This window comes from Triticum aestivum, chromosome 4B (assembly GCF_018294505.1).
Source record: "Triticum aestivum cultivar Chinese Spring chromosome 4B, IWGSC CS RefSeq v2.1, whole genome shotgun sequence".
Taxonomy (NCBI): Eukaryota; Viridiplantae; Streptophyta; class Magnoliopsida; order Poales; family Poaceae; genus Triticum; species Triticum aestivum.
This window is the reverse complement of record NC_057804.1, coordinates 198723807-198741710: the sequence shown is the minus strand read 5'-3', so window position 1 is coordinate 198741710 and position 17904 is coordinate 198723807. Positions and strand designations below refer to the sequence as shown.

Below are 17904 nucleotides of genomic sequence, written 5' to 3'. Positions count from 1 at the left end.
TTCATATCCATCCCGCTTTACAAAGATTGTTTCTTGAGCTCCCCAATATTCATGATCCTAGATCTAAAAAGTTAGCTACCATTATCCTTATGAATGAATTTATTTTATAATACAATAAGCTAGGGACATCTTTGCTTTTTACAAAAAAATAATGAATATCCTCCTATAGAATAAACCCTCCATGATCAAGATGCTATGCGTAGAATGGGAACTAAAGATTATCATGCTTTGTACCGAATCCTAGGAAAAGAGTTCCCCATTAAGATTTGGTTCAAAATTTATTCAAAAGCACTAACGTTAATCTGAATGGATTGTCAGAGGGATTGAGGATGTATTTACTGAAGATTGGTTTAAATATGCCTCTAGACTTCCTATAGATGATAAATTTACCATTATGTATGAAGGTTTTCATGGAGATGATTCAATCCCGCAAGAGTTTGAGTTTATGAATGTTAAAATTACTAAGTATAGTTCCTTTTATTATTTGAGCTTACCCGCTAGAAAATTTGCTGCTGAAAAGAGGGATTTCTTGAGGGAAATTTATGATGATATTGTTCTAAAACAATTCAAGAAAGATGATAATACTTGATAGATTGCATTATGCCTAGCTAGGGGCATTAAACAATAGCGGTTGTTGGGAGGCAACTCAATAGTTATTCTTTACTAGTAGAATGCCCGTGCATTGCTACGGGCCACAATGCATATAAATGAAACAAACAAATGATTAAGATCGTCTCTAATGTCGAGGCTCATTTCTCTCTCATACATCTATGTGTGTTCAGACAGCAAACTGGCGCCCAAACTCCCCAAAATCCAAACTCCTCCAAATCCAGCCCATATGTTCTGGAGAAATATGGTTGATTGGAAAATCCGTCACATTATCTCCAACACGCGGTATCACAAAAACTGCACCTCATGTTGCACCCTTTCATTTTCCTGTCAGACCCTCCCCTTCCCACTCAGTTTCCTGTCGTAGCTGAACATTTCTCGCTGGAGGCCTCTCCTTTAAAACTGGATGACGCCCACCTCACATTTTTGTCATGGCGCCCTATCTTCTTCACACCGTACCTCCCCACGGACTGACAAGGAATCTTTCGCCAACCACCCCGCTCTACACCCTGACCCCCTCCCCCTGTGTTCATGCCGTTCTGCCACAACCATCAAGGGGGAGAGGGGTACGCCGCCCGTGAAGCCCCTTGAGCCATTACCACGAAACAAAAATATGATGTCCGTTGTGGGGCATGCAACTGATACGCCTTCATGTCCGCTATTAACTCTTTGAAGTTTGAAACAACCAACCAATGCATTTATCTTTCTATCCTAACCAAAGAATTCGACTTGATGAAAAAATTTATATGAACCGCTCACTCATGCAATTTGCCACATTTTCTAAAGTAGAAAAAATATTCCCTACTTTTTTTTTTTGGTGAGTAGCTCAGTAATACCATTAGCACCCACATAGTCCTAGTCCCTGAGCTCATCATCATCCTTCCATTGGAACCTGACCTGCTCGACCACTTCAGACTGCTCATTGATGCACTCACGCTCTTGTTCAGCACACACAACGAACGGTCACATCTCTCGGCTCTAGCCTCTACAAGGTTAGGGTTATTCTGAAAAGAGCACTTCTCCATAGAGACATCCTCTTCTTCTTCACCTGTCTCAGGAATTGCCTTCCTGGAATTATGGCTAGAGCACTTCTCCAAAGCAGCATCAGTGTTGAGCGTGTCGTCTTTTGCAAAATCATGCTAACACCATCCGTTATCAGGCATTTGCTACTCTTCAGAGATGTTATCCTCGAATATTTGGGCTTTGGAGATGCTAGCGGGGCGGAAGGAACTGGAACCTAATTTTGTTCACAACAGGATATAATGTAGTAGTGCAGTAAAAGTACAGTCCGTGTATACATAGTCTGGTAAGACTTTACTTATCAAACTTGGAAATAGCAAGCATATTCATACACATTAAAATTACTCTCTCTGTAAAGAAATATAATGTTCAGTATACGTAAATCTTGCTACTCTCAGAAATACCTAAGTAGATTCTTGGCTTTATCAACAACTATGCGCAAGGAGCTCTACACCAGAAATCCAGAACTACTTCCAGGTCTTGTACTCTCAAGGGCAGTGATGGCATTCGAAACTTCATGAACTATAGTGTAAAGTTTCTTACACAGTTCACCATGTAGCTGCACAAATAATCAAATAACAATCCAAATGAATAAACAATGCTGATATGCCATATTATTGAATATAAGCAAAGTACTTCGAACAAGAGTCATAGGCGGGGGACCCGACCCCGCGCCGCTCAGCTCGAGCGACCCGGGGGGCACCACGCGCGTCGCTGGCAGATCCCTCCCGTGCGTTTCCTCTCTTCCGCCGCTGCCACAGGCCTCGCCACGGTGGACGCGCAAGTGTCTGTGCACCTGTGGTCATCGTCGCCGTGGCGATTGGTGCGGTGCTTGCTCGCCGGCGCTTGGTTGCGGAGCTCGTGGGCGCTCCCTTTGGCGTCTGATCTGGCTAGCGCGCCAGATCCGGGCAAGCGGCAAGCGTTGGTCACGCGACGATTTTCATGGCGAGGGAGGGCACTGGTTTGGAAGTTCTACAAGATCCGCGCAGGGCCTGGTGATGACTATGGAGTCGGTGTCGGCTCCCTGGCCTGGCATCGAACGTGGCGACCTTGGGGGACTCCGGTTGGCCTGGCTGCGCACGTGCCCGTGCAACGTGTTGGTTCACCACTTGGCCGGCTCAGCAGCCGCTCGAGCTAGGTGGGTCTCGCCCTTGGTTGCGGCTCGCATTGTCCCACCTCGGGACGCGGCGGACGCAGCTGCTTAAATGCAAAATAAATTTCAAGTTCTTTTAAAAGAAATACAAAATGAAGATGCCTATTTCTTATTTAAATGACTTCCATCACATAACCTGAAAGAAAAAAATGCCATGAGTTAAGTATGCAGTATGTAACCTAACAACATGAAAAATAGCACGAGAAAAAGCAGGCAAAAGTCCTACAGCCTTCTGATTCATCTGAAATTGACACAAAATTAGAAAAAACATGCCATCAGTTATTTAAATGCCATCGATCACATAACCTGAAAAGGAAAAAGTCCTACGGCCTTCTGATTCATTTGAAATTGGCACACAGTTAGAAAATAATAAATCAAATCAATTTACCCACAGGCGAAGGAAGAAGAAGGATGTCAAATTTTGATGGTTATGCCATCAAAAATTTAAAGACGAAAACTCCGGCATACTTGTTATGGGTATGGATTCCATTAAGGCAAGATGGTCTTTGTCTAAAAACCGAATTTTACCTGTTCGGCCAGCTATAGTTGGAGCAAGGACAACATATTTCATGGGTCGAAGAGCTAAACTTGGACGCAACTTTTTTGTTAAATGAATATGTTCTTTCTTACAAGTGCCAAGATTTAGTTAAATCAACACAGTAGTAACTGGTTGAAGTAATAATTTTGGTGCAACCGAATTGGAGTCGTTTCAAACTGGTGCTGGAATTAAATTGATTAAGATGTAGCTGAACGGTAAGTCTGCGCTATCTAAATGTAAATCTCAGCTAAAGCTTAAACACAGTTACATTACTTGACGCTGAACGATAAGTCACAGTTACATCTTAATCGAATTTGTAAGAATGCACCTTCACACTCACAGAAGTACAATTACATTCACTATGCTAGGCCAGCAAATCACAGATTTAATTACAAATTATTTTTATCGCATTCCGTAAACTTTAATTCCCGATTGTTTAAACAAGGAAATGTAGAGGGAGATCATCAGACCAGACATCTTAAATATCTACAGAAGCTATAAGAGTCTGGAACTGACGTACAACAATCCTTCTATGCCTACAAAAAAATCTATTGGAACAGAAATATCTAATGCATATCACAGATTGAAACTCGAGGAAATTGGTTTTAGGCGTTGATTTCTTAACGAAACACCTTCTTAAAATAAATCTTATAGTATTCTCAAAAAAGAAAATAATATTATAGTATGACTAACCGAAGGTTGGTAAGTCCAGTCCCAACATTAAATAAGACTGCAGTTTGGGATGGCTATACATTACAAATTTGAATTGGCGTGCTAATTTAATCTACTTGGAGCTTAGGTTGAAGAGCACCAAGTGTCAAGTTTCCAAATCCAATTGATTCTATAACATATTTTCCAACATACTGATCGCATATTGTCTGTGCCACACTTCTTATTATCATGCATATTGTCTGTTATAAACCGAGGAGAGCTATTAGGCAGATCATATTTATACATCACACAAATTGATGAAGCAGTGAATAACAACACTCTAAAAGATTAGTTAAAAACCTTACCAGGAAAGGCCGCATATCATAAATAAACCGGTTCATCTATTCAATCTGCAAAAATAAACGGCATGGATTAACCACCGTAGTACTTTTGACAATGAAACAGAGGTTGATTTATGACAAATATTTTTTTTTTGAGGGCTAGAAGCCTAGAACAGCAGAGCTCTAGGACGGGACACCATTCAGACAACATTACGCTGGTTCAGTCTATCTGGGACTTACACTATGAAGGTATGGTCTCCACGCACTCTGGCTTCAACTGCTAATTCATGTGCCACTTGTTACCTCCCCTCGCGGAGTGAGTCACCTTGAAAGCAGAGAACGTAGCAAGGGCATTATTCAGATACCTGTTTGGGGCATTTTTCTTCAGTGCATCTGCTATCCACTTGCAGTCCACCTCTAACTGAATTTTTCCCCTGTACACTGCTGCAAGTGCATGCAGTCCGGGGAGTGTGGCACGTCCCTCAGCCTCTTCCACACTTGTAGATCGCGGCAACTCCTTGCAGACTGACAAGAATACATGCCCTCTGTGATCTCTAGCAATCGCGCCAGCCCAGCTTTGACCGCTGTCAGCGTCGAAAGCAGCATCTGAATTTAATTTAGCAACTTCGCTCGTCGATCGGCGCCATCCACTGTATGCATTTGGTCGTTGATATACAAGTCTTAGGATTGGATAAGTAGCCCGTCCCCTTGCCTGGGCTCGTTGATAGTTCCACTCAAGAACTGTGCCATTCCTCCTCATAACTTTCCAGGAACAATGCTGAATTCAGAATTGGTTCTTTCCCACTTTGGATGCTATCATCATGCAAAGTCCAGCACCTACACAGCAGAATATAATCTTGAAACAACAGAAGATAAAGAAATGACATAGTAGCCAGCGTACCAAGTACAAACCCGTTTATAGTCTGGACATTTTCACGTATAACAGAATATCATGTACGATCATCTGTAATGTCTCGTAATCTAAATCTCATAGAGGTCAAATGACAGGATCTTGTGAAGTCAATCATGAAAATTCAGATTGGATTGCTTCACCAACAACCATGAGACAAATAAATCTAAAAACGCTAGATTGATCGAAGCATCCCTGCGCACGAACCCATCACGAGGCGGATCCTTGGATCCAAACGAGCAGCACATAATCAATCATGAGGAGGCACGCGTCGAGTCCGATTCAGGGAGAGAGGAGAGGGGACGGATGTATCTCGGTTACCTGGCAGAGCTCGTAGTAGATGGAGTCGAAGAGGGAGCGTGACGACGAGGCGGCTGCACATGTGATGGCTGAGGAGGGGAGCGGACGCGATGGCAGAGGAGAAGGAGAGAAAATTTGGGTCCGCCGCGGGCGCGATGACATAGTACCACCGGCGGCGTGGGAGTGCGTGGGGAGGCATGGCGGCAGATTGGATCAGGCATGTGTGCGCTCGGTTTTTTTTCCGCCGTTTTTTGCTGGACATACGCGAGAGTGAGGCGTGAGCGTAATCGCCGTCGACGAGGGCGGCGGGATTTCAATGTCGCGTGGGGGAGGCAGCCGCCGATGGGAGTCGTTGTCTCCGCCGGCCTCATAAGGCCTCGTTTGGTAAAAGAGTATTTGAGAGGTTTTAGGAGGGGATTTGGGAGGATTTGGTGATTCCCTCTCTTCCACCCAATCCTTTCAAATCCTCCCAAATCCTCTCAAACCCCTCACACACCCCTTCTATTTGGTACACAGGGATTGATACAGAGGGTTTGCAAAATTAGTATACTATAATTAGAGATGCAATTTTTACAACTTCAAAAGCTTCAAAAGCTCATAGAAGAAATGTACTTGCAACAATGGTGCAACTAGATTACGCAAAATAACAAAAAGGCTTGTATAATCTGTTGCATGTACTATCAACTGTTCAAATGAAATGTTACATGCATACATGCCACGGTCCAAATGAAAAATACAAGATGTTCGATCAACGAAAGTTAACGGTTCATTACAACATAAATATGATCGGCAAATGCTCCGAGACATGTTTGCGGGCTACACGGTGTGAAGGAGACTTGTGGCAGCAAAGTGGTCACCCGTCTTCCGCGAGATCAGATCCCTATAAAAACAGATGAATTGGTCCAAGGATTAGATGTGTTTTGAGTAAATGATATTAAAGCTTGCACTGCGATCTTGCTGCTGAAAACAAAATTCAGTGTGAAGTGACCCTATCTGGTCAAATAAAAACTTTCCTTCCTTAGTCTGTACATCTCCTGTTATCTGTTGGCACCCAAACATCAGATCAAAAGAATTAAATAGAAAAAGTAGTACACAGGTACAACATGATGATGGAATTAAACCAAGACCTAGGTCAATGGTGAATTCAACGAAATCGTCAAAGGCAGAAGCACAAGGTTCATATCAAACAAACAAAAAATCTCAAGCAGAATGCAGAGTTAAAATTCAAACAACTGGCATCTTCCGAAGTGAAGCAAAGCATATTTGAAACTAACAAGAATACATCTGGACTTCTAAAATTCTCAGAATGTGTTAAAAGCTCGCAATGAAATATTGCCATGGATGTATGTATGTTTATTTCCTTCAAATTCAAACAACTATTCAATGAAGCTCGCAATGTGGACTATTTCCTTGCTGGCTAGAAAGAGCACTGCAAAGAAACTGTAATGAATGATCAGCTACTGAAGATGAGGTAATACATCCTCCACTGCCTCTCTGGATGCAGTCTCCAAGAAAGATATCAACAACATAAACCCAACTCCATAGTTGAAATCCTGTTGGGCAAACTTATTTATTTATCTGACATTTTTAGGCCGAGTTGCACAAAAAGGAAGATTTTGCTAGTAGTAATAAACTACTACTTTCTAAACCAAACTCTAGAGTCCAGCACATGGATGGAACAAGTACATGCTGAAACAAAGAAGTACAGTACAGCTTAAAACGGCTTCTCCCTGCAAGTTGGCGCAAGCAGATCAGCTTAAACCTGTTGTACGCATACTCGTGATGTGAGTTGTGACAACATAATCAAGCAACACTATACTACAAGGTCCATGCATTTTATCAAACTTCCAAACAAGCTAACAACAAGATTATATACCAAACAACATATTTCACTGCTAAACTCTTGGAATAATGAAGAGACAGTAGCATTAGTCGCAAGTGTTGTAGATTTGCAAGTTCAGATGACTATCGCTAAATTAGGAGAGAATGATAAGACTACAAGATCTATCAAGTAGGATATAGTACTTCGGTTAAGACTTAAGAAACAAGGTCTAGAGGCCAAAAAGCTTGTGTACATTACCGAAGTTAGGCGTGACAACTGAATCCCAAGACGGAGGTAATTCGTCCACCCCCACAATAATCGAAGCGGCAGGCTGTCAAAATAAGAACATATCAGCGACAAGTAAGATGACATATACCGTACTTAAATTGCTAACTTCAAGTCTGGAAATATAAGCCTAAGAAATTATCAGCAGTATGTAGTCTTTTGCATTCTTTCACTTGAAATGCTTTCAGACAGACGAGGCCTAAGAATTTGCCATTGTATGCAACCATGCAAGACAACAAAAACACATTACAGCAAGTGATTCCATGACATAGGTTCATAAGCATTTCAAACATCAGTCATACAAATGTAGATGGCTACGCAGATATCTCATGCGGCTCAGCCACGAAAACGAAAGCTTCTCGCAGCACCACCGACACAGCACAACAGATTGTTAACTAATTAACAGCTCTGCACCACACTTCAATCACCATCAACATCAGACCATCACCATCAGACAGCTCTACATTCAGATCCCCCGCAAAAAAAACATCATTCAACATTCATAATGCAGTATGCATTCAGAATCTCCACTCACAGGACATTCAGAACCAGTAAACACCATGTACAGCAAATACTCACTATGCATTCAGAATCCATGCTGTGTGAACATGCATGCATTCAGAATCCACTCACAAGAAAAGAAATTCACATATGCAGAAACAAAGAAGGATCACAAAATGCGGGTTCACATTCGCAGCAACGTTCCCGTCTAGCAGGGGGGGGAGAGGCGGAGATGGCTTACCACCGGGGATAAGGCCAGTATGCTGGAGGAGTAACGCCGGTGTCGGGCAGAGTCGGGCGGCGGCGTGGGGCTCCTCCTCTCGTCGGCGGGGCTCTTCCCCTCGGTGGCGGCGGCGGGGCTCTTCCCCTCGGTGGTAGCGGCGGCGACGTCTCTTCCTCTCGCTGGCGGCGTGCGATGGGACGAGCGACTCCCTGAGTCGCTCGACGAGGGTTTCGAGCCGCGTGGTTTCGCGTGGTTTCGCGTGGATTAGAGAGGATTAGCGCATACAAACCCCCTGTACCAAATGGGCCAACGTGGTTTCTCGGGGTTTCTGGCCCACGCGAGGAAAATCCTCTCGAAACCCCCTCAACCCACTCGCGCCAAATGAGGCCTAAGAGATAGGGTTGCGGGGAGAAGGCTGAAGAGGCAGAAAAGAAATCGAGGTGGAGGAGGGGACGTACGAAACGAGGGCGAAGACGAACGAAACAACTACGAAACGTGCCGCATACTCCTCCTTTATTTTCAGAAGAAATAAAAAAGATTGCTTCTTAGAAAAGGCAAAGTTGATGTATTAGGAAAGTTAGGATTTGAAATTGATTGCCATAAAACTGAATATTATTGATTGGTAATGTGCTATCGGCTCCTGCCCGTTTGTAACGTGTCTAGTTAGGAAAATTTTGAAAGGTCATGAAAGTTTTTATTGTGAGGGTAAAAAACCAACGTCAGGAGATATGATGGTGGGATGTGAGATAAAAATAAACCAGACAAAAATAAATCATGGATACTATTCAACCAACTCATCCATTAGAAGTAGAGATAGCCTTTGAGGTAATTTAGATTTATTACCATATAATTACCATATTCGAAATTTCCTGAGTTATGGCCTTAGCATACCTGGATTGATAGCCTTTGGAGTAATTTAAATTTATTGCCATATAATTACCATATTCGAAATTTCCTGAGTCATGGCCTTACCATATCTGGATTAATTTATTACTATAATTATCATATTTGAGATTTTTGAGTTTATAGCCTTACTATACGTGGATTAATTGTGATTGATTACCATAAATACGTTGGGTATTGCCGGCCAAACGAGAAAAGAGGAAAACTGATGGAAGGGGTGGTGGGAGGTGGAACGAAAAAAAACCAGATAAAAAAAACCGGACGAAAGTGGTGGGACTATTTAACCAACTCGTCCATTAGGAGTAGAGATTCTGTTTTGCTTTCAGTGTGTGAATATGATTATTGCTACTATAGTAATCATGTTTGTATCTTTTATTTCAATAAAGTGCCAAGTTAAACCTTTAGAGTGATGTGAATAATTATTTTGGTTCTGTGCAGAAACAGAAACTTCGGCGTCTAGTATATGATTTTTTGTTCTTTGCTAGGACATGATAAAATCCTTGAATTTTTACACATTACTAATTTACAAATTATATGTCTTGTCCTAATTGTTAAAAAAAATTAGAGTTACAGACTATGATGAAAAATTACGTATTTAAATACCATTCTGTTTTTGACAGATTCTGTTTTGTTTTCTTTGTTTGCTTGTTTTAAAGTTACTATGGCTTATACTAGAGGACATAAATTGTGGAAATGATAGAATACAATAGACATCAATAGGTAATAATTATAAATCTTCTCTTATCAGTATCTAAGTGAATGATTTATTTTATTATACTAATCTATCTCACGAGGTTCCGTTAAGTCTTGTGTGAATGAAGTTTCCAAGTTCTAGGTGAGATGGAGATATGAGAAGAATAAGGAGCGGCAAGAGCCTAAGCTTGGGAATTCCCAAGGCACACCAAGGTAATATATAAGAAAGACTCAAGCGTCTAAGCTTGGGGATGCCTTGGATGGCATCTCATCTTTCGTCTTCCAAACTATATGTATATCTTACTTAGAGCTATATTTTTTATTCTTCACATGATATGTGTTTTTATTGGAGCGGCATTCGTATTTCTTTATTTTGCTTGTTGGTCTTTGCAATCATTGTTTATAGATCACACCTATTATGAGAGACACACATTCATCCTATATTTATGGAATGCTCATATGTACTTCACTTATATCTTTTTGAGTGGAGGCAATTGCTCTTGTTCTTCACTTTTTTTTGTTTGGGCATGGTGATATGTTTTATAGAAATTATTTGCACTCTCTTACTTCACTTGTATATTTTTGAGAGTTAAATAGGAAGTGGTAATTTGCATGAATTATATGGTGTTGGGAAACGTAGTAGAAAATAAAGAAAATTGCCCTACGATCACCCAGGAACAATATGAAGATGCATTAACGGCTTGGATTAGATCATTATCAACTCCGAGTTGCAGCGGAAGTAGATGAGTAGGTGTAGATCATTCTTGGAGTCCATCATACCATAGATGAACGATCCCGCGAACCGCCCACAAATAACCCCTCGAATGGAAGACTGAAAGCACGTCCTCTCTGCAAGTTGCAAGCGGTTTTCATGATCCAATAGCGCTTCACCGTTCAGAGCTATTTGTTGCCAGAGAATTAGAGGGATGAGATTAGAACCACATTGGGCTTATAATTATGAGGATCAGTGGATCTAGATCTAGCTCTAATTGATGAACTAGGACCAACTAGAACTAGATAACTAGAGGAGACTCCAAAACTTGTGTATCCAAATAGTGCCAAAGCCTCTAGTATATTATAGATTTGAGGGGGGGAAGGGGCACCACACAAGGAGGGAAGGAATCCCTCCTTGGTGCGCCAACCATAGGGGAAGGGGAAAGCCTCCCGTAGTCCAATTTGGCCTCCCCTCCAAGGAAAGGGGGGCACCTTCCCCTATTGGGCCTATGTGGCCCAATTCTACTTCCACCACTTGGCCTTTTAAGACCCGTTGATATTAAATTAAGTATAAAAGCCTCCTAACAATTACTAGAGCCTTTTATTATTAATTTAATATCACCGTAATTTTTTCTGCCTATATATTATTTATCAGAAATACCTAGTATTGTCCGATAAACCCCAAAACCCTTCTGGTGACCCCGAAACGCTTACGATTCCTCTCGAAACTATTTCAAATATTAATGAAACAATTCCATAAATAAATCCTCGTTATGCCTGTCCTACTAACACTCACTAGATAATGATTACCTTAAGCTTGTGACCTTGTAGGTTTGGTAAAACATAGACATGAACGAAGCCCCTTCGTTCAATGACCGATAGCGGAACCATGGACATCCATATGGCTCTCTATGGATACACGAATGACATTTGAGTGAACCTTTGTTTATCCTGTGATATTCCCTTTGCTTCGCAACACTTTACAAAACCCGAGGTGTATCGGTATCCTCTTGAGTCATACACATGCTCAGCATACCGTTATCCTTGTTACCTGTTTTGTTATTCTTTCTCGTTGATATATTTTGGCATCCCCGTGACATAGTCACCTTTATCTAGCCAGACCATGATATATGTCTTCACACCGAGAGGGCCCTAAGAATATATCTCCATCTTGGAGGAGCAAATTCCACTCTTGAACTATCTAGTCCCTTGTCAAAGTTACCGATGAACCTGTAAGTTGTCGTTATGATCACCGTGTTACATATGACATTTGAGAAACCCCAAAGTCCACCATACTGTAAGAAGTGACTATGATACTCTCATGGTATAAGGAACTAAAACTCTTGTTTAACACTCCATGTTATAACAATTGATTTCAGGTGATATTATCTCAAATTATAACAAATAAGCTTGGGTCGATTCAATATAATCACCTTTCTAATGACATACTCTCAATGTTGTTTTAGGACTATCGTTACACTGAATGATATCCTAATATCTGGAAAACATGATCACCAACAACACTTGATCTAGTCTTAGAGGAAAGGCCAGGAACCTAATCTTTACCGTTTATCATTCCACATGCGCATATGAGTTTTCCACTGAATCACATATTCCAAGATCATAGAAGTTATAGAATAGAATATAAACTCTTAATTATGAAAATAGAAATATAGTAATACAATATTATTGCCTCTAGGGAATATTTCCAATAGTCTCCCACTTGCGTAGAGTCAATAATCTAGTTACATAGTTTCTCAAACACCTATGGCTATCTGGTGTTGCTCATTGTTTGCTCGTGGTAGAGCCTTCGTCATCCAGTCTGACACATTCAAATCCGTGTGAACCTTGAGAACCTTCACAAAACCCTTCTTGACATACCGTTGGATAAAGTGATACTTGTGCTCGATGTGTCTAGTCTTCATGTGGGATCTTGGTTTCTTTGCTTGAGCAACAACACCACTATTATCACAATAGAGTGCCATCGGGTTCATCGCACTTGGGACGACACCAACTTCTTCAAGAAACTTCTTGATCCAGACCGCCTCCTTTGAAGCTTCTAAAGCCGCAATATACTCTGCTTCTGTCATAGAATCCACAACCAGGGGCGAGCCCACGTTAGCCCAGCAGGTAGCACAGGACACCGGGTAAAAAACTCTTTTACCTTATAAATATAGAGCCCATATACAATGTGACACCCCTAATTTTCCTAGAAGGACACCCGTACGTCATGCAAGTGCAGCCTAGTTGTAGCAACGCGTGATGCCTTATCAATTGAGGAAGCCACGAAGGCCCAGTCCAGCCTATCCAGGATACGAGCAGTACATCGATCGATACTTGCCTTCGGCCCTTCGCCTCGCCTGTTCGTCTGCTCGACGTTGCGCTTCATGCCCTTGTTCTTTCGCCTTCGTTTGTATCCCTGTACGTCGGACATGCCGCCTATTGGAAGACCGTGACAAGTCACCGAATCAGTGGAGAAAAGAAGGCACATGTATGCCGCATCAGACCCCCAATTCGATGTGCCTCTATGGCTTTGCCTCTGCCTATTGTAAATCTTATTCTAATTATTGCTTTGTCTCCCTAACCCTAGGGAATTAGGGGTACTGCCATACTGGATATTACTAGATTTTTGACTGTATTGGGTATTGAACTATCTGAGATAATTGTGCACCAAGTGGAGACCAATATTGCAAAATTCTAGGATGGCTGGAAGCATCGACACCATGTCATGTATGTTTTATATTACAACCGTGCAATTCTAATTCAAGTATTATGTACGTACACATGATTCATAGTTCTTTTATTTCATGCAAATTTTAGTTATCTGAATAAATTGCAAATTTCAGGAGAAGCTCAGTTTATGGAAAGTTTCTAAAAAAGAGGAGAACCTCAGTGCAAGATGAAAATATTGGTCCATCACACGAACATAATCAGGATGATGGCTCAGTTCCGCCACCATCGGATGGACAAATTGATGCATCACCACATGAACAGACTGATGTTCCAGCCCCGCCATCACCACATGGACAAAATGATGCCTCCACACATGAACCTAGTTATGCCAATACTACAAGGAATTCATCTCAAGTTGAAGAGATCAATTGGGAAGAAGAAATTCAGTTTGATCTAGGTAAAAGTAGAAGCATAGATGAGTACCATCCTAATCAAAGAGATATGGTAAGAAGGAAGTATTTGGCCAATGGCCCTTCTCAACCTCGTAATGCTGATTTTGAAGTGACAGAAATATGTGGTAAAGATAGAAGGTTCGTTCGGGAATGGTTTGATGAGTTTGGGAGCTGGTTTGAATATAGTGAGTCCAAACAAAAAGAGAAAGGACATGGTTCGAGACAAACATAAAGAACAAGTGTGTGAAGCTTTAGGTTGTGGACTGCTAAAAGGTGGGACATGGTTAAATCAAGAACTAGCTCTTCAAAAACCTGGAGACACTCGATGGATTTCTCACTACAAGACACTTAAGAGTTTGATTGGATGTTCCCTACAGTTGTCAAAGTGCTAGAATATGTGGAAGAAGAAGATAGGGATGCCACAAATAGAAGGCATGCATGTGGTCTTCTTGTTTATTTCCAGTCTTTTGATTTTGTGTTCTACTTACAGCTTATGTCCACTATATTGATAATCATAAACACATTATCATTGGCTCTACAACGGAAGAATTAGGACACTGTGAATGCTGTTAATTGCGTGAATTCAACCAAAGCCTCCTTGAATGATCTAAGGAGAAATGGATGGGAATTTGTCCTACATGAAGCATATGTCTTTTGTGACAAGCATGACATTTCCAAGTTGCAAATGGGAGACCAATATGTGAACCCAAAGAAGCCACGATAAAAAACAGGTATCACTAATAGGCATCATTATGAAGTGGATTGTTTTAATGATGTTATTCATTGGCTGCTTCAAGAACTTGATAATCGCTTCAATGAGAAAAATTCTGAACTACTTGTTTGCTCAGCGGCATTGAGCCCAAATGAATCATTTCATGATTTCAGCTTAGAGCATTTGATAAGTCTAGCTAAACTTTATCCAAAAGATTTTGATGATGGAGAACTCACGGACCTTAGGCATCACCGTCATCTTTACATTGCTGATGTCCGAGTAGATGATCGCTTCTCTGGACTAAGTAATATTTGTGAGCTCTCTCAAAAAATGGTGCAGACAAGAAAACATATTGTCTATCCCTTGGTTTCTCGACTTTTGAAGCTAGCACTAGTATTGCATGTTTCCACTGCTACAGTTGAGAGATCTTTTTCGGCTATGAGAATTGTGAAGACATATTTGCGCAATCGTCTTGGTGACGACGCCTTGAAGTACAAATGGAGAAAAGCGAAATGAGGAAGGTTACTAATGATGCGGTAATTGATCGCTTTGAAGCCATGAAAAAACATCGGAAACCATTTTAGGAAGGTAATGGTTTTAACTTACTTATTATTACACAACTATAATTAATATGTTACTAAGTGGTTTTGTTTCTTTTTTATTTGTAGGCAATCAGGATCTAGTGTTGCATTTTCTTGTTGGCGGTTATACTTTATTCAGATTTTGGACACTTTGATTTTCCTTTATATTCAATTTCCTACGATCAACTAATATTTCAAGTGAAACTCTTTATTTTGGATCCTTGGTAAGCACATTCACGGTTATATCGTATTCTATGTATATTGTATTGTTAACTGTTACTTTTAGATATATTAGTACATCATATCCAAATATATGTGATAGACATGGGACCCCGAGTCATTTTTATCCTGGGTCCGCCCCTGTCTGCAACAGTGTTCTGTTTGAAACTTTTCCAAACCACTGCACCACCATTAAGGGTGAAAACATATCCCGGTTGAGATTTATAGTCATCTATATCAATGATAAAGCTAGCATCGGTGTAACCATTTACAATGAATTCCTCATCTCCTCCATAGACAAGGAGCATGTCCTTTGTTCTTTTGAGGAACTTAAGGATATTTTTAACAGCTGCCCAGTGCGCCACTCTGGGATCACTTTGGTACCTACTACCAGCACTTAGCGCATAAGAAACATGCGTTCTAGTACATATCATAGCATGCATTCTAGCGGTTCTTTCTTTATATTCATCCATAGAAATTTTAATAGCTTTTAGAGATTCATTAATATCAATCTTAGGTGGCATAGATCTAATCTTTGAAGAATCAATCTCAAGAGAAATTCTATCAATGTTCCTAGCCAAATCATCATTCTTAAGCAAATTTTCTTCTACCATAGCATTGAAATTCTTTTGAGAATTAATGAAATCTTTAATATTATTCTCAATATCAGAGGGTATTTTATTATAATTTCCATAAGAATTATTGTAGGAATTACCATAATTATTAGAGGAATTACTAGGGAACGACCTAGGGTTGAAATTACCTCTATAAGCGTTATTACCAAAATTGTTCCTACCAACAACATTCACATCCATAGATTCATTATTATTATCAATAAAAGTGGACAATGGCATATCATTAGGATCAATAGGAGCACTCTTACTAGCAAACAATTTCATAAGTTCATCTATCTTTCCACTCAAAGTATTAATTTCCTCAATCGCATGCACTTTTTTACTAGTGGAAGATCTTTCGGTATGCCATTGAGAGTAATTTTTCATAATATTATCTAGGATTTTAGTATATTATCCTAATGTAATTTCCATAAAAGTACCTCCCACGGCGGAGTCTAAAAGATTTCTAGATGCAAAATTCAATCCAACATATTTTTTTTATGATCATCCATAAACTTAAACCACAAGTAGGGCAATTTCTTATCATCAGTTTCATCCTCTCCCAAGATTGTGCAACATGTTCACGATCAAGTTGCTTAAAATTCATTATATCGTCCTAAGGGAGATGATCTAGCGGGAGGAAAGTACTTGGAAATAAAAGCATCTTTACACTGATTCCATGAATAAATAATAATTTTGGGCAAAGATGAAAACCAAGTTTTAGCACGATCTCGTAGTGAGAATAGAAATAGCTTGAATTTAACAATATCATTATCCACATCCTTTTTCTTTTGCATATCACACAACTCAACAGAAGTATTTAGATGGGATGCGGCATCTTCACTAGGAAGACCGAATATTGTTCTTTCATAACAAGATTCAACAAAGCAGCATTAATTTCATAAGATTCCACACTAGTGGCGGGAGCAATTGGAGTACAAATAAAATCATTATTATTAGTGTTGGAAAAGTCACACAGCTTGGTATTTTCTTGAGACATAGTGACAAAGCAAGCAATCTACCACACAAGCAAACGAAAAAGACGAACGGAAAAAGGGTGAATAAAAAGGCAAATATTTTTGTATTTTTCTGGAACATTTTAGAAGTGGGGGAGAGGAAAAACAAGAGGTAAATGGAAAATAATGTAAGCACAAGAGATGAGAGTTATGATTGGTACTTGGTAGGCTTGATGTAGAACCTCCACGACAACGACGCCAGAAATTCTTCCTGCTACTTCTTGAGCTTGCGTTGATTTTACCCTCGAAGAGGAAAGGGTGATGCAACAAAGTAGAGATAAGTATTTCCCTCAGTTAAGAACCAAGGTATCAATGCAGTAGGAGGCACAAGCAAGTCTCCAATCTATGCACCTGCCCAAACTAACAAACACTTGCACACAACGCGAAAAAGGGGTTGTCAATCCCTTCACGGTCATGAAAAAGAGTGAGATCTAATAGAGATAGGTACAAAAGATAAATAAAAGAGCAAACTAAAGTCAATATAAATAAATTGCAGCAGGGTATTTTTGGATTTTTTTGGTTTATAGATCTAAAAAAATATGATGGAAAATAGACCCGGGGGCCATAGGTTTCACTAGAGGCTTCTCTGTTGAAAGAAAACATATGGTGGGTAAACAAATTACTGTCGAGCAATTGATAGAAAAGCGCATAGTTATGACGATATCTGAGGCGATGATCATGAATATAGGCATCACGTCCGTGACAAGTAGACCGACTCCTGATTGCATCTACTACTATGAATCCACACATCGACCGCTATCGAGCTTGCATCTAGAGTATTAAGTTCATAAGAACGGAGTAATGCCTTAAGTATGATGACATGATGTAGAGGGATAAACTCAAGCAATATGATGAAAACCACATCTTTTTATCCTTGATTGCAATAATACAATACGTGCCTCGCTACCCCTACTACGTCACTAGGTGAGGACACCGCAAGATTGAACCCAAAACTAAGCACCTCTCCCATTGCA

At 40.4% G+C, this 17904-nt stretch overlaps 2 long non-coding RNA genes across 3 annotated transcripts; both read right to left on the bottom strand.

Moving 5' to 3' along the window:
• Window positions 1-1813: 1813 nt before the first annotated feature.
• Window positions 1814-5958, bottom strand: LOC123091796 (uncharacterized). 2 transcript variants are annotated; one of them, XR_006443509.1, is made up of 4 exons: window positions 5544-5958; window positions 4553-5149; window positions 4337-4381; window positions 1814-2826 (listed from the first exon to the last, which is right to left on the bottom strand). It is a non-coding gene; the product is annotated as an uncharacterized lncRNA (long non-coding RNA). The 2 variants fall into 2 exon arrangements; XR_006443508.1 differs by having other exon boundaries at window positions 1814-4381.
• Window positions 5959-6178: 220 nt separating this feature from the next.
• Window positions 6179-8780, bottom strand: LOC123091794 (uncharacterized). Its single transcript, XR_006443507.1, has 3 exons — window positions 8372-8780; window positions 7603-7675; window positions 6179-6402 (listed from the first exon to the last, which is right to left on the bottom strand). It is a non-coding gene; the product is annotated as an uncharacterized lncRNA (long non-coding RNA).
• Window positions 8781-17904: the final 9124 nt, after the last annotated feature.